The 23916-nt window shown below is 41.9% G+C and overlaps 1 long non-coding RNA gene across 1 annotated transcript in view; it reads right to left on the bottom strand.

Annotated features, from left to right (window-relative positions):
- Positions 1-491: 491 nt before the first annotated feature.
- LOC130306682 (uncharacterized) overlaps positions 492-23916 on the bottom strand; it is a 48961-nt gene continuing 25536 nt past the window's right edge. The window contains exon 3 of the long non-coding RNA XR_008856012.1: positions 492-640. This is a non-coding gene — a long non-coding RNA (uncharacterized LOC130306682). The remainder of the gene's footprint in view (positions 641-23916) is intronic.

Genomic DNA, 23916 nt, shown 5'->3' with positions numbered 1-23916 from the left:
ACCCTGTTAGGAGAACTAAGGGTGGAAGTTGGCCCCCCAGCAGGCATCAGTGATGTGGTGCCTGCTGGGGAAGTCTGCCTGATAGTGAGCACACTACCAGGCAGACTAAATGCCATTTTTAAAATAGTAAAAAAAAATTAAGGCAGGGAGGGTGTTATTGATAGAAGGGCAATAGGCAGGGACAGAAAAAAAATAAACATGATGGTGCTACCCTTTAAGTACAAACAAAATCCCCTGTAAACAAATACACAATTATTTTGTCAAGAAGTAGGATTAGTTGATATGTGGAGAATAAAAATCCTGGGAAAAGGATATATTCCTGCTGGAACAAAACATGCCAAACTTTATTACAGATAGATCTATGTCTGGGTAATAGAGAAGGATTAAAAAAAATAAACAGAATAAGATAGTTGACACGTCAAATATCAGATCACACACCACTGGAAATAGTCATCAACACTGACATACCTGTTAGCAATGGGATGAAAAAAATAAATCCATATTGGTTGGAGCTAATTGATATTGAGGTTATAGAGGAGCATTTAGAAGAGTTCATTCCTTTTAATTGGGATACTTCACCGGACCAGATAGTCTGGGATATTGCTAAATCCTTCTTGAGTGGAGAAGTGATGTGGGCCATCTTAAAGAAAAATAAATAATTAAAAAAAAAAGGACAAAAAAGGATTTTGGAATCAGGAAAACCAAATAAGATATTAATGAATATAATACAAAATCAACAGAGTAAGTCCTACATTTCATAAATTAAAAGTATAAAAGGGAAGACAATTTATACTTATTTTAAAAAGTTATGTACCTCAGAAGTGAGGCGAACAAAAGAGATTAAAAAATATCTGGACGGTATAGAACTACCTAAGGTATCAGAGCAATGTGTAGAAAAACTTGGTAACCCTATAACTCTGGGTGAGTTGGAGATGGTACTAAATGAGATTAAGGGGAACACGTCAGTAAATAAGTCACTGGGAGAGGGAAAGCTCCCCAAATCTATGAGAGAGGCAGAAATAATATTATTGCTGAAACCAAATAAAGATAAAATGGAAATGGAATCATATAGGCTGATAACATCTACAGAGCATTAACAAATATTCAATTTGTAGAAGGGAGTGAGGGAACCCACTCCATCCTGTCTCAATTTATGTAAATATATTTGACGTTTTATATGCAACAATTGTTCATTGTGCTGGATGATAAAATCTAGGTTCAAAGCTAAGTAAGACCTATAGTAATTACAATAACATATTGCCACCATTACCTACCTGTGACACTTCATTGCATCTTTAATTACTCCATTTGTGATCAGTCGATGTTAAATTAAAGTAATAACAGAAAGAGTTATGTTTAAAAATATAGACATTTCAAACTAATGTATGTTTTTGAATGATCTAAATATACAGCTGTATGTATATACCTTTATGCAAATATTCTGTCTTGAATAGTCCAACAATTGATATTGTATATTTTCTCTCACCTCACAAAAGTGTTTACAATTAAATCTCTACTCTATGAAATTTAAAATAGACTTCTATTATCTATTACAAGAAAGCACTATGATAGGAGAAACTTTTTCTACAGCTCTTTCAAGATGGTCCTCAGACTGGCCAACTAGGGAAGCTGGGGGATTCCATAGTGAGCCTGTGCAGACCTAAGGGGCCAGAGTCATGTTTTTACATGGTTCTTTAAAAGTATTGAAATTTGAGCAGAACCTTACAGCTTGTGATGCTGTTTTATCCAATTTGGTAAAAAAAAAAACAAAAAAAAAAAACACCTTAGCGCCTTTGTATATTATGATATGGCTGTTTCCTGTATATTTTCATCTAAAGCTGCAAATAGATCATCAAAACTGTAGGTCCTGCAGGGCTGCTTACAGTGCACCACAGATACAAAGCATGTAAGAGAATGAGGGGGTAGAATATGGAATGAGTAGATGTTTTTAAAGAATTTATGTGAGCGGTTCATGAGAATAAGTCTGTATGGGAGGCAATGAGCAGCAGTTTTAAGGAAAGGGGCAATGTACAGCAGTTTAACAGGGGGTAATGAGCTGCAGTGTTTGTAGGGGAGGGGGAGCATATGCAGTATTTTTTAGCATCTATGTGAACCTAATGGGCCATGAGCAGCAGTTTATACGGGGAATAAACACCAGTCTGTGTGAAAGGGGAAATCATGGGGAGCAGTCTACCTTAAAAAGATGGGCCCATTAGGAGCAGTTAAAGTAACAGAAGGTGAGAATGGAGTATTTTAGGGAAATTAGACAGCACAATAAATACTGTACTGGGCAAATATGTGGCAGCAGCAAACACAGTACTGATAGTACCAACAGGAATGGAATGTTAAAGAAGTAGGGAGCTAAAGATGTCCGGCCAGAAAAAAAATCTTGAGTTTTCAGAAGTTATCATACTGTCATGGGCCAGATGGAGAAGATATAGAAAGAACCATCTATATCCAGAGAAGACTTTACCTGTGAGATGCTGACACTCTTTAAGAATTGGGTGGGGCTTAGCAGGGGAGGAGGAGACCTCCCAAAGTCTCAAATATTTAGCCAGAAATGTACTAACATTTTTGGGGAAATACACTGACTGGTCACTTTATTAAGTACACTTTGCTAGTACAAGATTGGTTCCCCTTTTGCATTCAGGATTGCTATCATTGTGGCAAACTTTCTACAAGGTGATGGAAACCAGAGATTTTGGTTTATATGGGCATGATGGCATCAAAAATTTGCTGCAGAAATACTGGCTGCACATCCACAATGAAAATCTTCTGTTTCACCACATTCTACAGGTGCATTATTGGATCTGGTGACTGTGGAGGCCATTGGAGTAGAGTAAATTAATTGTCATGTTCAAGAAACCAGTTGAAACATCCAGGGTTAGGGGCAGTGTAATCTGGATTTCAGCCAAGTCACTGTCCCTATCTACTTAGAAAATCCACTATAAATGAGAACCACCAACTGGACAACGTTCCCTACACTGACCTAAGTGCAGGGCATCAAAGTAGTGAGAATAGTAAGACAAACCGGGTTGGCACTACATAAGCAAAGAAGTACTAAACCAGCAAACAATGGATTAATCAGAAAACCCTCCAAATGTCAAAAAATTCAAAGAGCAACACAGTACAAAATTAAAAACCGGGGGATAGCCAGGACAGGCAATGGATCAAACCTAGATACCTGCATAGTACAAAATGTGTAAACAAAGATTAGTAAAGTCACAAGCAGAGGTCAGGTACACAGGTCAGATCACAGGAAAAAATATGAACAAGGAAAGCTAGTGATGGGAAAAACACTATCACAGGCACAGGTTTGCAATCATAGCCGGTTTAACCTCTTAAGGACGCAGGGCGTACCTGTATGCCCTGCGCCTGGTTCCGGTCTACAATGAGTTGGTCCCAGTGGCTAATGAAAGTCGGGACCCTGGGCTAATAGCGTGCGACACCAATTGTTGTGCCACACGCTATTAACCCTTTAGGCACAGCATTTAAAGTTGATCTCCACGTCCACAGCTAGGAAGCAGCAGAAAGGTGCCTTACCTGCCTCCTGCACATCCGATCGGCGATTGATTGCTTCAAGCCTGAAATCCAGGCTTGAGCAATCGACCACTGATAACACTGATCATTGCCATGCTAATCCACGGCAATGATCTGTGTAGCAGATCAGTGTGTGCAGTGCTATAGCCACTAGAGGGGGTTAAAACACTGCAAAAAAAGTGTGAAAAAAAGTTAATAAAGATCATTTAACCCCTTCCCTAATAAAAGTAAGAATCACCCCCCTTTTCCCATTGAAAAAAACTGTGTAAATAAAAAATAAAAATAAACATATACGGTATCGCCACGTGTGGAAATGTCCAAACTATAAAAATATGTTGTTAATGAAACCGCACATTCAATTGTGTACGTGCAAAAAAATTCCAAAGTCCAAAATACCGTATTTTTGGTCACTTTTTATATCATGAAAAAATTTTATAAAAAGTGATCAAAAAGTCTGATCTATACAAAACTGGCACCACTAAAAACTTCAGATCACGGCACAAAAAATTAGCCCTCATACCGACCTGTACGTGGAAAAATAAAAAGTTATAGGGGACAAAAGATGACAATTTTAAACGTATTCATTTTTGTGCATGTAGTTATGATTTTTTCCAAAAGTACAAAATCAAACCTACATACAGTAAGTAGGGTATCATTTTAATTGTATGGACCTACAGAATAAAGAAAATGTGTTATTTTTACCAAAAAAATGCACTGCGCAGAAATGGAAGCCCCCCAAATGTTACAAAATTGCATTTTTCTTCAATTTTGTTGCACAATTTTTTTTCCATTTCGTCGTGGATTTTTTTTTTTTTTAAATTACTAATGCCACTGTAAAGTAGAATTGGTGACACAAAAAAAATAAACATAACATGGAATTTTAGGTGCAAAATTTAAAGGGTTAATAGTTTTAAAATGTAAGGAGGAAAAAAAAAATGAAAGTGAAAAACGGAAAAATCCTGAATCCTTAACCCCTTAAGGTCCAGGCCATTTTACACCTTAGGACCGGAGCGTTTTTTGAACATCTGACCACTGTCACTTTAAACATTAATAACTCTGGAATGCTTTTACCTATCATTCTGATTCCGAGAATGTTTTTTCGTGACATATTCTACTTTATGTTATTGGTAAAATTGTGTCGATACTTGCATCGTTTCTTAGTGAAAAATTCCAAAATTTGATGAGAAAATTTTAAATTTTGCATTTTTGTAACTTTGAAGCTCCCTGCTTGCAAGGAAAATGGATATTCCATAAAAAAAAAAAATTATTCACAAATACAATATGTCTACTTTATGTTTGCATCATAAAATTGACGTGATTTTACTTTTGGAAGACACCAGAGGGCTTCAAAGTTTAGCAGCAATTTTCCAATTTTTCACAAAATTTTCAAACTCAATATTTTTCAGGGACCAGTTCAGGTTTGAAGTGGATTTGAAGGGTCTTCATATTAGAAATACCCCACAAATGACCCCATTATAAAAACTGCACCCCCCAAAGTATTCAAAATGACATTCAGTCAGCGTTTAACCCTTTAGGTGTTTCACAGGAATAGCAGCAAAGTGAAGGAGAAAATTCACCATCTTCATTTTTTACACTGGCATGTTCTTGTAGACCCAATTTTTAAATTTTTACAAGGGGTAGAAGGAGAAAATTTATACTTATATTTGTAGCCCAATTTCTCTTGAGTAAGGACATACCTCATATGTCTATGTAAAGTGTTCGGCGGGCGCAGTAGAGGGCTCAGAAGCGAAGGAGCGACAAGGGGATTTTGGAGAGTACGTTTTTCTGAAATGGTTTTTGGGGGGCATGCTGCATTTAGGAAGCCCCTATGGTACCAGAACAGCAAAAAATCCCCACATGGCATACCATTTTAGAAACTAGACCCCTTGGGGAACGTAACAAGGGGTAAAGTGAACCTTAATACCCCACAGGTGTTTCACGACTTTTGCATATGTAAAAAAAAATTAGTTTTTTCACAAAAATGTGTGTTTCCCCCCAAATTTCACATTTTTGCAAGGGTTAATAGCAGAAAATACCCCCCAAAATTTGTAACCCCATCTCTTCTGAGTATGAAGGTACCCCATAAGTGGACCTGAAGTGCACTACGGGCGAATTACAATGCTCAGAAGAGAAGGAGTCATATTTGGCTTTTGGAGAGCAAATTTTGCTCGGGGGCATGTTGCATCTAGGAAGCCCCTATGGTGCCAGGACAGCAAAATAACCCCAACATGGCATACCATTTTGGAAACTAGACCCCTTGAGGAACGTAACAAGGGGTACAGTGAGCATTTACCCCCCACTGGTGTCTGTCAGAACTTTGGAACAGTGGGCTGTACAAAATGTTTAATTTGCACAGCCCACTGTTCCAAAACTCTGTCAGACACCAGTGGGGTGTAAATTCTCACTGCACCCCTCATTACATTCCATGAGGGGTACAGTTTCCAAAATGGGGTCACATGTGTTTTTTTTGCGTTTGTCAAAATCGCTGTAACAATCAGCCACCCCTGTGCAAATCACCTCAAATGTACATGGCACACTCTCCCTTCTGGGTCTTGTTGTGCGCCCCCAGAGAACTTTGCGCCCACTTATGGGGTATCTCCGTAGTCGGGAGAAGTTGCATTACAAATTTTGGGGGGCTTTTTTCCCTTTTACCTCTTGGAACAGTGAATGAACAGTATAGGGCAACACCAGCGTGTTAGTGTAAAAAATTTATTTATTTACACTAACATGCTGTTGTAGACCCCAACTTCACCTTTTCATAAGGGGTTAAAGGAGAAAAAGCCCCCCAAAATTTGTAACACAATTTCTCCCGAGTACGGCGATACCCCATATGTGACCCTAAACTGTTGCCTTGAAATACGACAGGGCTCCAAAATGAGAGCGCCATGCGCATTTGAGGCCTGAATTAGGGATTTGCATAGGGGTGGACATAGGGGTATTCTACGCCAGTGATTCCCAAACAGGGTGCCTCCAGCTGTTGCAAAACTCCCAGCATGCTTGGACAGTCAACGGCTGTCCGGCAATACTGGGAGTTGTTGTTTTGCAACAGCTGGAGGCTCCATTTTGGAAACAGTGGCGTATCAGATGTTTTTCATTTTTATTGGGAGGGGAGGGGGGCTGTGTAGGGGTATGTGTATATGTAGTGTTTTTTACTTTTTATTTTATTTTGTATTAGTGTAGTGTAGTGTTTTTAGGGTACAGTCACAAGGGCGGGGGATTACAGCGAGTTTCCCGCTGCGAGTTTGAGCTGCCGCGCCAAATTTGCTGCATCGCAAACTTGCAGCCTGATACTCACTGTAAGCCCCCTGCCCATGTGAATGTACCCTGTACATTCACAGGGGGGGGGGGGACCTCCAGCTGTTGCAAAACTGCAACTCCCAGCATGCACAGTTTATCAGTGCATGCTGGTAGTTATAGTTTTGCAACAGCTGGAGGCACACGGGTTGGGAAACACTGAGTTAGGAAACAGACAATGTTTCCCAACCAGTGTGCCTCCAGTTGTTGCAAAACCACAACTCCCAGCATTCTCATGCATGCTGGGAGTAGTAGTTCGGCAACATCTTTAGAGCCAGATGTTGCCGAACAACAACTCCCAGCATGCTGGGAGTTGTAGTTTTGCAACTTCTGGAGGACTACAGTTTGCAGACCACTAATACATTGGTTCCCAATCTGTGCCCTTCCAGATGTTGCAAAACTACAACTCCCAGTATGCCAAAACTGTCCAGGCATGCTGGGAGTTGTAGTTCTGCAACATCTGAAGGGCCAGATGTTACAGAACTACAACTCCCAGCATGCCTGGACAGTAAGGGCATGCTGAGGATGTGTAGTTTTGCAACATCTGGAAGGTCTTCAAACTGTGGACCTCCAGATGTTGCAAAACTGCAACTCCCAGCATGCCCAGACGCCAAGGGCTGTCTGGGCATGCTGGGAGTTGTAGTTTACAGGGTCCCATTACAGCAATGCATGTCGTTTTACGGCGACGTGCATTGCTGTAAAGGGCCCGACCGCGGCTGAAGATCTACTCACCTGTCGCCGCTGCCGCCGTCTCCGTCGCCGGCATCCGGGTCTTCAGGGACGAGGTAAGTACCTGGGCCGGTCCCCAGCACTCCCCCGTTCCCCCCCCCCTGCGATTGGTCGGTTAGTTAACCGACGGATCGCAGGGCATCGGAGGAGGTGGCAGGCTTGCCACCTCACTCCTATTCTTCAGCATGGTCCGGGCTGTCTGACAGCCGGGATCATGCGAAATTACCGGGAGGTCGGGTCCCAGAGACCCGATCAGCCCGGTATCGCCGCAGATCGCAAGGGCGATTTCCCTTGCGATTTGCGGCGATCGCCGACATGGGGGGCCTACATAGCATTTGCCCTGGATGCCTGCTGAAGGATTTCAGCAGGCATCCGCTTCCGATCTCTGCCCGGCGCGCGGCAGAGATCGGAAATACAACAGGACGTTCTCTAGCGCCCTTGGGCATTAAAGCCCAGGTAGTGGGGACGTTAGAGAACGTCCTATGTCCTTAAGAGGTTAAGGGGTTAAATGCCCTGCCTATAGGAGGTGTGCAGACCAGCACCAAGCATATTGGTCTAGTAATCTCACCTCCTGTTTAGACCATCAGGCACATCACTCACTGACAAACAGCCTTGCAATAGCTATTGTCAAGATGACAAGGTAAGCTGTCAGGCACACCAAGAAAAGCAATGACATGACCTTGGAGCTGGAAAACATGTGCAATTTTTTTGATGATTCGCATGTTTCATTATCTAGTTTATCTGGTCAGCAACAACACTCAGGTAGGATTTTGCAACACTCAGGTAGGATTTTGCAACTGGTACTAAGGGGCCCAAAGTGTGCCAAGAAAATAGCCCCCCACACCATTACACCATCTCCAGCCTGAACTGTTCATATAAGGCAAGGTGGGTCCATGTTTTCTTGCTGTTTTTTCCCCAAATTCTGTCCCTTCCATCTGAATATTGATACTGAAATCTAGACTTATCACACTTAGCAACATTCCTTCAGTCTTCCATTGCCCAATTTTAGTGAGCATTTGCAAATTGTAGCCTAGTTTACTGTTCTTAGCTGACAAGTGTGGTCTTTTGCCATGGTGGCCCAACAGCTTCAAGGTTCAATGTGTTGTGCATTCAGAGATGGTATTCTTCATATCTTGGTTGTGGTTATTTGAGTTACTGTTGCCTCTCTGTCATCTCAAACCAGTCTTCACACAACTGTCACAGTATATTTTAACTTTTTTTTTTTTTTGATCATTCTCTGTAAACCCTAGAGATGGTTGTATATGAAAACCCCTGAAGATTATCAGCAGTTTTTAAAAAAGCTCAGACCAGCCATTCTGACACCAACAACCATGCCACTCTCAGAGTCATTTAAATCACATTTCTTTCCCAATCTGGTGATCAGTTTGAACATTAACAAGTTGTCCTGATCATATCTACAGTGTATATGCCTGCACTGAGTTGTTGTGTATTTCTACTATGCATTGAGTTGTTTCCATGTGATTGGCTAATTAGCTATTTGTGTCAACAACCAGTTGAACAGGAGTACCTATACATAAGTGTATATGCCAGCTCTTTGCTAGAGTGGATTTTGATGTGTGATCAATATCCCTGTAACACAAATTAAATTTGTTCCCCAAAGCTTGCACTGAAGACAGGAGATATTCTCAGATTGTGACCAAAGGATACATGTGGGTATTAGGATTCAAAAAAGTGGAAAAGCAACCCTACCTTGAGTATATACTGAACCCCATTCTCAGATCGATCAATCTGAGAAAAAGGGTGCAGCACCTGAAAAGTGTTATTGGATTTTGTTTCAATTTATGTTTTTATTTAATAAGTAATACTTCTGGAGAATTTGCTCCTCCCTACATTTTCTACTTTAGGGGTGATCAGTTGGAGGGCCATGTTTGTTCAGGATCAGGAACACAACACTGGTAGGTGGCCCTTATGGTGGTCTATAGTGGTGTGTTCCCATAACGCCTGTGTCAGTAAGTTAGTAATAGTAATAAGAAATGATTTTCACAGAAACTTTTCAATCGCACTAACCACAGTCTAATGCTAGTAACTACATTTTAATACATCTGAATAATTTAGCATTGTTTTTTAAACAAAGGCTAAAAACATTGCCTAAAATATCTATTGACAATGACGGGTGTATTACCAGGAAAACCAAGACGATCATAAATAAAGTAGGAGCAAACTCAGCAGGCAAAGAAAGATTTAATGTATGTATTCAGGATGTTTTGTACATTAATGACTAAATGAATCTCGTAATTATTTTCCTTTCTCCCCCCCCCCCCACCCCCCATAATTTATAAAGGAAATCTCCAATATGAAAGAAAAATGACTAATGGCCTATTATAAATATGTCTGAATAATAAGGATTTACGCAACTCCTAAATAATTATTTCCCTGTTATTCCATCATTCCATTGTGACCTATTGAAAACCTTTCATGCCTGTTATTTACTGTTGTGTTATTTGTGGTGCTGTTTGGGCATTGTAAAAGATTAAAACATTAATACAACAAGCCAATGACAGCACTTATACTGAGTTTAGCATTAAGATTTTTTGCCAATAAATCAGAAGATTAATTTCATCTCGGACTCCCAAAATTTTTCCTCTGTGCTCACTTTGGAAGATCAGTGACATTTTTATTTTTCCAGAAAGAAAACAGGTCGCACTCACCGCTTCAGCGCAGATAAAAATGAAGCGTGACTGTCACGATTCGGCTGGCTGGAGTTGGATCCTCTGTGCCAGAGAGGGATTGGCGTGGACTGTGTTGGTGGACCGGTTCTAAGTTGCTACTGGTATTCACCAGAGGCCGCCGCAAAGCGGGATGGTCTTGCAGCGGCGGTAGCAACCAGGTCGTATCCACCAGCAACGGCTCAACCTCTCTGACTGCTGAAGATAGGCGCGGTACAAGGGAGTAGACAAGAGCAAGGTCGGACGTAGCAGAAGGTCAGGGCAGGCAGCAAGGATCGTAGTCAGGGGCAACGGCAGGAGGTCTGGAACACAGGCTAGGAACACACAAGGAAACGCTTTCACTGGCACAATGGCAACAAGATCCGGCGAGGGAGTGCAGGGGAAGTGAGGTATAAGTAGGGAGTGCACAGGTGAACACACTGATTAAGCCTGCTGTGCCAATCAATGGCGCAGTGGCCCTTTAAATTGCAGAGACCCGGCGCGCGCGCGCCCTAAGGAGCGGGGCCGCGCGCGCCGGGACAAGACAGACGGGGAACGAGTCAGGTACGGGAGCCGGGATGCGCATCGCGAGCGGGCGCCTCCCGCATCGCGAATCACATCCCGGCTGAGAGAGATATTGCAGCGCACCCGGTCAGCAGGTCTGACCGGGGCGCTGCGAATGTGAGGATGCTGCGAGCGCTCCGGGGAGGAGCGGGGACCCGGAGCGCTCGGCGTAACAGTGCAGTATGCAAGCACAAGTTGTAACCCAGATAGGCCTTGTACCTGTCTGTGCTAAGATGTATCTGCACCCACAAGTTTGCACTGAATAAAACAAAATTTTTATCTGTGCTGAAGGGGTGAGTGCAACCTTTTTTCTTTATGGACACAATACTTGGGCCTTTAGATGGTATCTGTTACAGCGAGCGCTCCAATCCCCACCTCCGGATCGGAGGGCCCGCTGCCTACCTCCGTTGCCCCAGGTCCCCGGAGACACCGACTGGGAGAGCGGGTCCTACTGTCCAGGGATGCGGCTCGCGTGGCGACTGGCCACCGCTCACGCGCCGCGTCCCCCTCCTTCTCACCTGCGCTCCGGTGCGCTGCGGCTCTGTCCTCGGCACTCCGGCTCGCGCGGCCCCGCTCCCCAGGGCGCGCGCGCACCGTCTATGGTAAATTTAAAGGGCCAGCGGACCAATAATTGATGTGCTGGTTCCTGATTCCCCCACTGTGTCCCTGCCTATTTAAGAGCTCTTCCCCTTCCTGGCCTTGCCGAATCTTTGTGCCTAGTGCCATTTTGAAAGCGTTCCCTACAGTTTTGCCTTGCCCGTTGCCCTATCCGTTGCTATTGTCTTCTCGCCTGTGAACCTTTGCCGCCTGCCCTGACCTTTGCTACGTCCGACCACGCTTCTGCCTTCTCCTTTGTACTACACTTGTCTCAGCAGTCATTGAGGTTGAGCCGCTACTGGAGGACACGACCTGGTTGCTACCGCCGCAGCTAGACCATCCCGCTTTGCGGCGGGCTCTGGTGAAAACAGTAGCAACTTAGAACCGATCCTCCAGTACGGTCCACGCCAATCCCTCACTGACACAGAGGATCCACCACCAGCCTGCCGAACCCTGACAGTATCGCACCCTGGAGCAAGCATAGTAAAGACAATACAGGTATGTCTGCTGTGAATATGCCTGCTAGTGTTTCCATTTAGAAAGAGTTTGTATTTTTTTGTTACATTTTTTTCTGGGAGGTGTTGTGACCAAAAATCTGAAAATTTGGCATTTGTAATTTTTTTGCGTTTACACTATTGACCATGTGGGATCAGTAATGTGATAATTTATTAGTTCAGATTATTCTACATGTGTGTGTTTTTTTTTTTTTGGGGGGGGGGCGGGGGGGAGGAGACGGGAAAAGAGCGGTAGTAGAAATTTTTATTAGGAAAAGATTTTTTTTATATTTTACAAAACTATTTTTTTTTGCTAGTTAACTAAGTGAAGAATAACATAAATTGTAAAATCAGATAAACTGTTAGGAATTCAAACAAAACTGAAAGGGGAACAGGGAACGCTCTGTCAGTGACAAGAACAGCAGTGATTACAATGTCAGATGAGCAGAGCATGCAGAGAATGGGAGGTAGCAGTGTTGGTGCCTGTGTCACAATTCTCCTGCCAATATTTTTATGTCCAGTAGAAAAAGTTGCCCATGGGACTGGAACCCTGTACTAAAACCTATCACAGATGTGTTTATTTAAGGTATTTAGTTTTTAATTATTCCATATTAAAGCTAGTACTGGGTCTCTCATTCTTGGTTCTTCTACTGTGTAGAGTAAAAAAAAATAAAAAAAGATTTTTTTTCATTATTAATTAGTGTAGATTTAAATTAATACAAATTAGTAATTGTTAATGGACTAAAAAATAGAGACTATAACCATACGGGTACGGCTTTGCATGCTGGACCTAAGGACTGAGGGCGTACCTCAGTAAGCCCTGGTCACATTACCGGGGTTTAAACCATTCTCACAAGTGAAGAACACTTTAAACCTGGTGGGTCCCAGTTGCTATGAGCAGCCAGGACCCATGGTTAATGCCGGGCACCGCCGATCGGGCCAATGCCTGGCATTAACCTTTTAGATCTTTAGATTGCATGGTATAGCCCCCTATGGGGACTTAAAAAAGAAAAAAAAGGTTAAAAAAAAGTTAATAAAAGTGAATTAACCCCTTCCCTAATAAATTTTAAATCACTGCCCTTTCCCCATTTTTAAAATAAAAAAATGTAATCAACAATAAACAATGCCCGGCATTAACCTTTTAGACTCCGCAATCAAAGTTGCGGCATCTAAAACACAGGTTAATGGTGCAGATTAGCACAGTGGAGCTGATCGGGACATCTGTAGTGGACGGCGGGAGGGCCCTTACTTGCCTCCTCGCCGTCCGATTGGTGCTTTGAGGCTCTGGCCAGGAATGGCAGGTAGAGAAGCAGAGCACCAATAACACTGATCAATAGTATAGCATGCATAACATTGAACAGTTTATGCAATCTTTAGATTGCATGGTATAGCCCCCTATGGGGACTTAAAAAAAAAAAAAAAAAAGGTAAAAAAAAAGTTAATAAAAGTGAATTAACCCCTTCCCTAATAAATTTTAAATCACTGACATTTTCCCATTTTTAAAATAAAACAATGTAATCAACAATAAACATAATCATATGTGGCACCTCCACGTGCGTAAATGTCAGAACTATTACAATACAAGCTTAGTTAAACCACACGGTCGATGATGTAAAAAAAAAAAAAATACCAAAATCCAAAACTGTGCATTTTTTAATTACTTCATATACCATAAAAAACTAATAAAAAGTGATAAAAAAGTTCCATTAACATAAAAATGGTACTGCTATATGCCCAACAGAGTCATCCTAATCCAAACTACTATTCCATCTGTCAATCACAGCGTGCACATGTTACCGCCAGGAGAACCTCACTCCCAACACCAGTCCAGACATACTGCTGTATTGGGTTAAAACTCCAAGCATTACAGTCTGCCGAACCAACATCAATCATCTGCTGTGTATAATAGAGAAGATAGCCATATCCCCCCCGCATTGTTCTCTCCAGCACAGGACAGAGGATCCGAGCAAATGAAGACCAGCACTCGCAGCCACTACTGAGGAGGTAGACCAGCTGTATACAATACCAATTTATCCTCATAGGAAACCTACATCCAGCGCATCCAGTGAGTGTTGCTATATGTCGAACTTGGATTCACATTGAACTTTTCAAATATGGCTATCACAGTGGAACCTGTGCAATGGTAGTAACTGCCAACACTTCTTGAATCATTATCCCGTGCTATTTGCCTTATCTATTAGTTTGGACTTTATTTCTACAAGGATTTTTTTCTCTTATATTGTATTATTTAAGTGGTCCATGTTAGTTATCCTATAGTACTTATGTATATTCACAATTGTCTTCATTAACTATTTTAGGTGACCGGAGCGGTACACAAGGGCCCTGTGAACCACAGGTCATTTTAATTATTTTAATATGTATTCTTTATACAGTGGGGCAAAAAAGTATTTAGTCAGCCACCAATTGTGCAAGTTCTCCCACTTAAAAATATGAGAGCCCTGTAATTTTCTTCACTGGTATGCCTTAACTATGAGAGACATAATGAGAAAAAAAAATCTATAAAATCAAATTGTCTGATTTTTAAAGAATTTATTTACTAATTATGGTGTTAGTTCCCTACAAACAAGCAATATTTCTGACTCTCGCAGACCTGTAACTTCTTCTTTAAGAGTCTCTTCTGTCCTCCACTTGTTACCTGTAATAATGACACCTGTTTGAACTTATCATTATAAAATACACCGGTCCATAACCCCAAATAGTCACACTCCAAACTTCACTATGGTATAGACCAAAGAGCTGTCGAAGGAACCCAGAAACAAAATTGTAGACCTGCACCAGGCTGGGAAGACTGAATCTGCAATAGGCAAGCAGCTTTGTGTAAAGAAATCAACTGTGGGAGCAATTATCAGATGATCAGAAAATGTAAGACATACAAGACCACTGATAATCTCCCTCGATCTGGGGCTCCACAAAAGATCTCACCGCATGGTGTCCAAATGATCACAAGAACGGTGAGCAAAAATCCTAGAACCACACGGGGGACAAAGTGAATGACCTGCAGAGAGCTGGGACCAAAGTAACAAAGGCTACCATCAGTAACACACTACACCTCCAGGGACTGAAATCATGCAGTGCCAGACGTGTCCCCCTGCTTAACCCCTTAACGACAATGGACGTAAATGTATGTCATGGTGCCGTGGTACTTAACGCACCATGACGTACATTTACGCGCCGCCATGACCGCGAGCAGCCGCTATGAGCAGCCAGGGACCCGCAAGTAATGGCCGATATCCGCGATCACACGGATGTCCGCCATTAATCCCTCAGATGCCGTGATCGATACAGATCACCGCATCTGCAGCAGTGAATGGATGATCGGATGGCCCGCAGCGCTGCCGCGGGGATCCAATCATCCAGCATGGCAGCCAGAGGTCCTTTACCTGGCCAGGCTGTCTCCCGGGGTCTTCTGCTCTGGTATGCGTACGCCATGAGTCCCGGTCCTGCGATATAACGCGGGGTCACACGGTGACCCCGCATCATATCGCGGCGGGCCCAGCGTCATAGTGAATCCGGGACCCGCCTCTAATAGCGCGCGGCACTGATCACTGTGCCGCGCGCTATTAACCCTTTAGCCGCGCGGCTCAAAGCTGAGCCGCACGGCTAAAAACGAAAGTAAAAGTGCCCGGCTAGCTCAGGGAGCTGTTCGGGATCGCCGCAGTATAATCGCGGCATCCCGAACAGCTGTAGCACAGGAGGAGGTCTTCTTACCTTCTCCTGTGCTGTCCGATCGCCGAATGAATGCTTCAAGCCTGAGATCGAGGCTTGAGCATTCAATCGCCGAAAACACTGATTGATCCATTCCTATGGAGATGGATCAATCAGTGTAAAAGATCAGTTAATGCAATGTTATAGCCCCCTATAGGAGCTATAATATTGCATAAGAAAAGTGTAAAAAAAAATCATTAACCCTTTCAATTATCCCTTCCCCTAATAAAAGTTTGAATCACCCGGCATTTCCAAAAATAAGAAAAACATTATGTAAATAATAATAAAAATAAACATATGTGGTATCGCCACGTGCAGAAATGTCCGAATTAAAAAAATATACTGCTTTTTAAACCGCTCGTTCAATGGCGTACACGCAAAAAAATTCCAAAGTCCAAAATAGCACATTTTTTATCACTTTTTATACCACAAAAAAGTGAATAAAAAGTGATCAAAAAGTCTGATCAGAACAAAAATGGTACCACTAAAAACTTCAGATGACGGCGCAAAAAAATGAGTCCTCAAAGCGCCCTGAACACAGAAAAATAAAAGAGTTATAGGGGTCAAAAGATTACCATTTTAAACGTATACATTTTCCAGCATGTATTCATGATTTTTTTCGGAAGTGATACAAATTCAAACCTATACAAGTAGGGTATCATTTGAACCGTATGGACCTACAGAATAAAGATAAGGTATCATTTTTGACAAAAAATGTACTGCGTAAAAACAGAAGCCCCCAAAACTTACAAGATAGTGTTTTTTCATCACTTTTGTCGCACATTGATTTTTTTTCCCGTTTCACCGTAGATTTTTGGGTAAAATGACTAATGTCATTACAAAGTAGAATTAGTGACGCAAAAATTAAGCTATTATATATAATTTTAGGTGAAAAGTTTTAAGAGTTATGATTTTTTTAAGTTAAGGAGGAAAAATTGAAAATGAAAAAACGGAAAAAGCCTGTGTCCTTAAGGGATTAAAGTGTAAAAAAATAGTTTAAAAAATGTAAAATAAAAAAGTAAAAAAATTTGAAAATCCCCTCCCCCAATAAAAAAGTAAAACGTCCATTTTTCCCATTTTACCCCCCCAAAAAGTGTAAAAAAAAAATAATTAATACACATATTTGGTATCGCCATGTGCATAAAAGTCTGAACTATTAAAATATATTGTTAATTATCCCGTACGGTGAACGGCGTAAATGTAAAAAAAAATTTTAAAAGTCCAAAATTGCTCCTTTTTTGTCACATTGTATTCCAAAATAAATTAATAAAAAATGTATAAAAAGTCAAACCTAAGCAAAAGTGGTACTGATAAAAACTACAGAAAAAAAATTAGCCCTCATACCGCTCCATATACGGAAAAATTAGAAAGTTATAGGTGGTCAAAATAGGGCAATTTCAAACATACTAATTTTATTAAAATTGATTGAGATTTTTTTTAAGCGGTACAATTAAAGAAAAGCATATAACATGGGTACCATTTTAATCGTATTGATCCTCACAGAATAAAGAAAACATGTCATTTTTACCGGAAAGTGTACAGCGTGAAAACAAAACCTTCCAAAATTTGCTAAATTGCATTTTTCTTTTCAATTTTCCCACATAAATATTATTTGTTTGGTTGTGCCGTACATTTTATGGTAAAATAAGTGATGTAATTACAAACTAAAATTAGTGACACAAACAACAAGCCCTCACATGGGTCTGTGGATAGAAATATAAAAGAGTTAGGATTTTTAGAAGGCGAGGAGGAAAAAAGGAAAATGCTAAAATAAAATTGGTCTGGTCCTTAAGGCCAAAATGGTCCTGGTCCTTAAGAGGTTAAGCCAGTACATGTCTGGGCCCATCTGAAGTTTGCTAGAGAGGATTTGGATGATCCAGAAGAGCATTGGGAGAATGTCATATGGTCAGATGAAACGAAAGTAGAACTTTTATGTAAAAACTCAACTCGTTGAGTTGGAGGAAAAAGAATGCTGAGTTGCATCCAAAGAACACCATACCTACTGTGAAGCATGGGGGGTGGAAACATCATGCTTTGGGGCTGTTTTTCTGCCAAGGGACCTGGACGACTGATCCATGTAAAGGAAAGAATGAATAGGGCCATGTATCATGAGATTTTGAGTGAAAACCTCCTTCCATCAGCAAGGACATTGAAGATGAAACATGGCTCGGTCTTTCAGCATGACAATGATCCTAAACACACCGCCCGGGCAACGAAATAGGGGCTTTGTAAAAAGCATTTCAAGGTCCTGGAGTGGCCTGGCAAGTCTCCAGATCTCAACCCCATAGAAAACCTTTGGAGAGAGTTGTAAGTCTGTGTTGCCCAGTGACAGCCCCAAAATATCACTGCTCTAGAGGAGATCTGCATGGAGGAATGGGCCAAAATACCAGCAACAGTGTGTAAAAACCTTGTGAAGACATACAAACAACATTTGACCGCTGTCATTGCCAACAAAGGGTATATAACAAAGTATTGAGATTAACTTTTGTTTTTGACCAAATACTTATTTTCCACCATATTTTGAAAATACAGGCCTCTCTCATCTTTTTAAGTGGGAGAACTTGCACGATTGTTTGCTGACTAAATACTATTTTTTGCCCCACTGTATACTATTGTTTACTAAATATTTGAATAAATATATGATATTTTATCCTAAGATCTGTGATTTCGAGCCCCAAAACTCTTTTTTTGTTTTGAAATTATCAATGTCATTACAAAGTACAATTGGTGATGCAAAAAAACAGGCCATCATATGGGTCTGTAGGTGCAACATTGAAAACATTATGAATTTTAGAAGGGGAGGAGGAAAAAAGTAAAGTGTAAAAACTAAAATTGGCCTGGTCCTTAAGGTCAAAATGGGCTTCGTCCTTAAGGGGTTAAGGGACATTTATTAATACAAGTGCACCATATTAATACTGAGTAAATGTCTCTCCCCATTGCAGCCTGTTCCAGATTCATTAAAGGGGTTATTCACCATATGGTGATTTAAGTACGTATCTTGCAGACAGTAATAGACATGCTTAGGAAGGATCTGCGCTTGTCTTGAGGCTAAATGGCTGTGTTGTGAGATTACCATAATGCTGAGGCTAACTTTTTGTGAACTGGCTATTTCCTGTTGGCGTTTGTTACCTCAAACTAAAAATCCCATGATTCCTTGCTTGTAAGTGTAAGGTCACTTTACTTCCTCCCACACATCAGCGACCCCACTCATTGACACACTTATGATCCCTTCAATGCAATAGACAAGTGTTTTCTGACCAGGGTGCATCCATCTGTTGCAAAAACAGAATAATCTTCCTCCCACCCAGTGGTTGCTCCACCCATTGAAACAAAGGCAGGCTCCCTCTGATCACCTGATGATTTGCCCCGATTTGCAGTTGCAAGTTATACAAATTTGTATATGGGGCACTTCGAGTCCCAATTTATCATGCAGTCTCAATGGTCTGACAGGTCTATTCTCCTGAAATATGAATTACATTTTGTGACCCATTTTAATAATTGTAGCAGAGAGATTAAAGAGTACCTGTCACCTAACTAAAGCTTTTTATATATCGAAAAGTGAGAAATCTGAATAGCCTCTTCACCCCAAGTAAATCACCCTCCTTTAACCCCTTAAGGACCAGGCCATTTTACACCTTAGGACCATAGCATTTTTTGCACATCTGACCACTGTCACTTTAAACATTAATAACTCTGGAATGCTTTTAGTTATCATTCTGATTCCGAGATTGTTTTTTCGTGAAATATTCTACTTTAACATAGTGGTAAAAATTTTGTGGTAACTTGCATCCTTTCTTGGTGAAAAATCCCAAAATTTGATAAAAAATTTGAAAATTTTGCATTTTTCTAACTTTGAAGCTCTCTGCTTGTAAGGTAAATAGATATTCCAAAAAAATAATAATTTTTATTCACATTTCCAATATGTCTACTTTATGTTTGAATCATAAAATTGACGTGTTTTTACTTTTGGAAGACACCAGAGGGCTTCAAAGTTCAGCAGCAATTTTTCACTATTTTTCAGGGACCAGTTCAGGTTTGAAGTGGATTTGAAGGGTCTTCATATTAGAAATACAGCACAAATGACCCCATTATAAAAACTGCACCCCCAAAGTATTCAAAATGATATTCAGTCAGCATTTTAACCCTTTATGTGTTTCACAGGAATAGCAGCAAAGTGAAGGAGAAAATTCACAATCTTAATTTTTTTACACTCGCATGTTCTTGTAAACCCAATTTTTGAATTTTTACAAGGGGTAAAAGGAGAAAATGTATACTTATATTTGTAGCCCAATTTCTCTCGAGTAAGGACATACCTCATATGTCTATGTAAATTGTTCGGCGGGCGCAGTAGAGGGCTCAGAAGCGAAGCAGCGACAAGGGGATTTTGGATAGTACGTTTTTCAGAAATGGTTTTTGTGGGGCATGTTGCATTTAGGAAGCCCCTATGGTGCCAGAACACCAAAAAAATAAAATAAAATGCCGTACCATTTTGGAAACTAGATCCCTTGAGGAACGTAACAAGGTATTAAGTGAGCCTTAACACCCCACAGGTGTTTCACGACTTGCATATGTAAAAAAAAAAAAATTTCACTAAAATGTGTTTCCCCCCAAATTTCCCATTTTGCAATGGTTAATAGCAGAAAATACCCCCCCCCCCCAATTTTTAACCCCATCTCTTCTGAGTATGGAGGTACCCCATAAGTTGGGCGAACTACAATGCTCAGAAGAGGAGGAGCGCCATTGAGCTTTTGGAAACAGAATTTGTTTGGAATGGTAGTCAGGGGCCATGTGCATTTACAAAGCCCCCGTGGTGCCAGAAGAGTGGACCCCCCCACATGTGACCCTATTTTGGAAACTACACCCCTCACAGAATTGAATAAGTGGTGCAGTGAGCATTTACACCCCACTGGCGTTTGACAGATCTTTGGAACAGTGGGCTGTGCAAATGGAAAACTAAATTTTTAATTTTCACTGATCACTGTTCCAAAAATCTGTCAGACACCTGTGGGGCGTAAATGCTCACTGTACCCCTTATTACATTCCGTGAGGGGTGTAGTTTCCAAAATGGGGTCACATGTGAGTTTTCTTTTTTTGCGTTTATGTCAGAACCACTGTAAAATCAGCCACCCCTGTGCAAATCACCTATTTAGACCTCAAATGTACATAGTGCACTCTCACTCCTGAGCCTTGTTGTGTGTCCGTAGAACATTTTATGCCCACATCTGGGGTATTTCTGTATTCAGGAGAGATTGCGTTACAAATTTGGAGGTCTTTTTTTGCTTTTACCACTTGTGAAAATAAAAAGTATGGGGCAACACCAGCATGTTAGTGTAAAAAAAAAAATGTATACCAACAGGCTGGTATAGACCCCAACTTTTCCTTTTCATAACGGGGTAAAAGGATAAAAAGCCCCCCAAATTTGTAGTGAAATTTCTCCTGAGTACGGAAATACCCCATATGTGGCCCTAAACTGTTTCCTTGAAAAACGACAGGGCTCCGAAGTGAGAAAGCGCCATGCGCATTTGAGGACTTCATAGGGATTGCATAGGGGTGGACATAGGGGGATTTTACGCCAGTGATTCCCAAACAGGATGCCTCCAGCATGCCTGGACAGTCAGTGGCTGTCCGGAAATGCTGGGAGTTTTTGTTTTGCAACAGCTGGAAGCACCGTTTTGGAAACACTGCCGTACGATACGTTTTTCATTTTTATTGGGGGGGACAGTGTAAGGGGTGTATATGTAGGGTTTTACTCTTTATTATGTGTTAGTGTAGTGTAGTGTAGTGTTCTTAGGGTACATTCACACTGGCGGGCGTTGACATTGAGTTTACCGCTAGGAGTTTGGGCTGCGGTAAATTTGTCGCCGCAGCACAAACTCCTAGCGGTAAACTCAATGTCAACGCCCGCCAGCAGAAAACTAACTGTAAAACTGCCTGTGTGAATGTACCCTGTACATTCACATGGGGGGGGGGGGAACCTCCAGTTGTTTCAAAACTACAACTCCCAGCATGTACTGACAGACCGTGCATGCTGGGAGTTGTACTTTTGCAACAGCTGAAGGCACACTTGTTGAAAAACCTTCAGTTACATAACTTAGTATTTTCCAACCAGTGTGCCTCCAGCTGTTGCATAACTTCAACTCCCATCATGTACTGATCACCGAAAGGCATGCTGGGAGATATAGTTATGCTGGAGGTACGCAACTACAACTCTCAGCATGCCGAGACAGCTGTTTGGGTCTGCTGGGATTTGCAGTTTTGCAACATCGGGAGAGCTATAATTTAGAGACCACTGTACAGTGGTCTCCAAACTGTGGACCTCCAGATGTTGCAAAACTACAAATCCCAGCATGCCCGGACAGCAAACTGCTGTGTGGGCATGCTATCAGTTGTAGTTTTGCAAGATCTGGGAGGTGCACAGTATAGAGATCATTGTGCAGTGGTCTCAAACTGTAGACCTCCAGCTGTTGCAAAACTGCAAATCCCAGCATGCCTTAAAAGCTCTCTGGGCATGCTGGGAGTTGGAGTTTTGCAACATCTGGAGGGTTACAAGTTTAGAGAGCACTATAGTTGTCTCAGACTGTAGCCCTCCAGATGTTGCTAAGTAACTCACCGGCTTCCGTAGGATCCAGGGAGCTGCGTCGCCATCTTCTTCTTCCGCCGATCGTCACCCGCTGCCGCCGATCGTCGCCCACTGCCGTCGCCGATGGGTGAGTGGACTTCGGCGCCCGATGCCTGTCGGTTTCCCCGTCCTGCCCCGCCTATTGTGGGTGGGCAGAACGGGGAAACTGAAAGTAAAGCCCCCCGCCCCCGAACTGCTATTGGTGGTCGCGTCTAGACCACCAATAGCAGGGATAGGAGGGTTGGCACCCCTGCCACCTCACTCCTATCTCTACAGGGGGATCCTGGGTGTCATTGACAACCGCGACCCCCCTTCTATTCCGGGTCACCGGGTCACAATAGACCCGTATGACCAGGAATCGGCACAAATTGAAAGTGTAAATTCACTCGCGATTTGCGCCGATCGCCAACATGGGGGGGTCTGATGACCCCCCTCGGCATTTGCACGGCATGCCTGCTGAAGGATTTCAGCAGCAATGCCGTTCCGATCTCTGCCCGGCAGGCGACAGAGACCGGAAAAACACCAGGACGTCAGGGGACGTCCTTCGTTCTTAAGGCACAGGGTGCCAGGACGTAGAATAGGGAAAAAAATAATCATGTTATACATCTACTGGTACCTTTCACTGTGGAGGGAGCCACTGTCTCTGCTGCCCATGGATCACGGAGCCTGGGAGCTCAGTGTTGTGCTTTACTTCCATGGGTGAGAAATTTACAGTCAATAACTCCTTCTCTTGTACATCCCAATTTGTGGTGTATCTCTTGTCATGTTGTTGAGTGTACAATACTGTACAATACGATACAATGCAGACAGTGCATTCAAGAATTAATGGACACCACTTCAACATTCAGCACAATTTTATAAAACAGACCATTTCTCGCCATGAGTCTTTAGCACAAGATATTATGGTTATCTATAATTGAAGAGATGTCTAAACACTATTCAAATAGGTTCCAGTGGTTGGTAAACTGCAAATCCTTGGATTTTTAGATTTAAAGAGGTTATCCACCATAAGTTGATTTTAGTACATACCTGCCAGACAGTAATGGACATGCTTAGGAAGGATCTGCACTTGTCTTTGGGCTAAATGGCTGTGTTGTGAGATTACCATAATGCTGTAGCTATCTTTTTGGAACAGGTATTTCCTGTTTGACTTTTCTTTCTTGTCTACAAATCCCATAATTCCATTTTCCTCCCTCCCACACATCTGCCACCCCACCCATTGAAACATAAATGAGCTGCATCCATTCAAAAGGCCTGTGGTTTTCAATCAGGGTGCTTACATCTGTTGCATTAGTTGCAGATTGAGCTCTCTACCACCAAGCGATCGCTCGAGCCACTGAAGCAAGGAACGCTGGGAAGGCAGGAAGGCAGGGTTCTACAAGGGTCCTACAAGGACCTACATACTGTGAAAGGACAGCCAAAAGTAATCACCGGCTGGTGTTTTACTCCAATATGTTTATTAAGCGTACAGTAGTGCATTTTTCTGCCCTCATAAGTGCATACCACATACCTACATCTAAGTAGTGTACTATTTTAAACCTGTTAATCTGTCATGGGCCTAGATACTGTGAAAGTCCATGCAAAAGTACACACCAGCTGCTGTTCTAGACAAATACTATTTTAGTAGTGAAAATAGCGTAGTGAAGCGTACTGTACTCCCCTCATATACACAAGTATGTCAGGCAGA

This window comes from Hyla sarda, chromosome 1, assembly GCF_029499605.1.
Source record: "Hyla sarda isolate aHylSar1 chromosome 1, aHylSar1.hap1, whole genome shotgun sequence".
Taxonomy (NCBI): domain Eukaryota; kingdom Metazoa; phylum Chordata; class Amphibia; order Anura; family Hylidae; genus Hyla; species Hyla sarda.
Note: the sequence above shows the minus strand (reverse complement) of the source record. Positions and strands in the feature narration are given on the sequence as shown.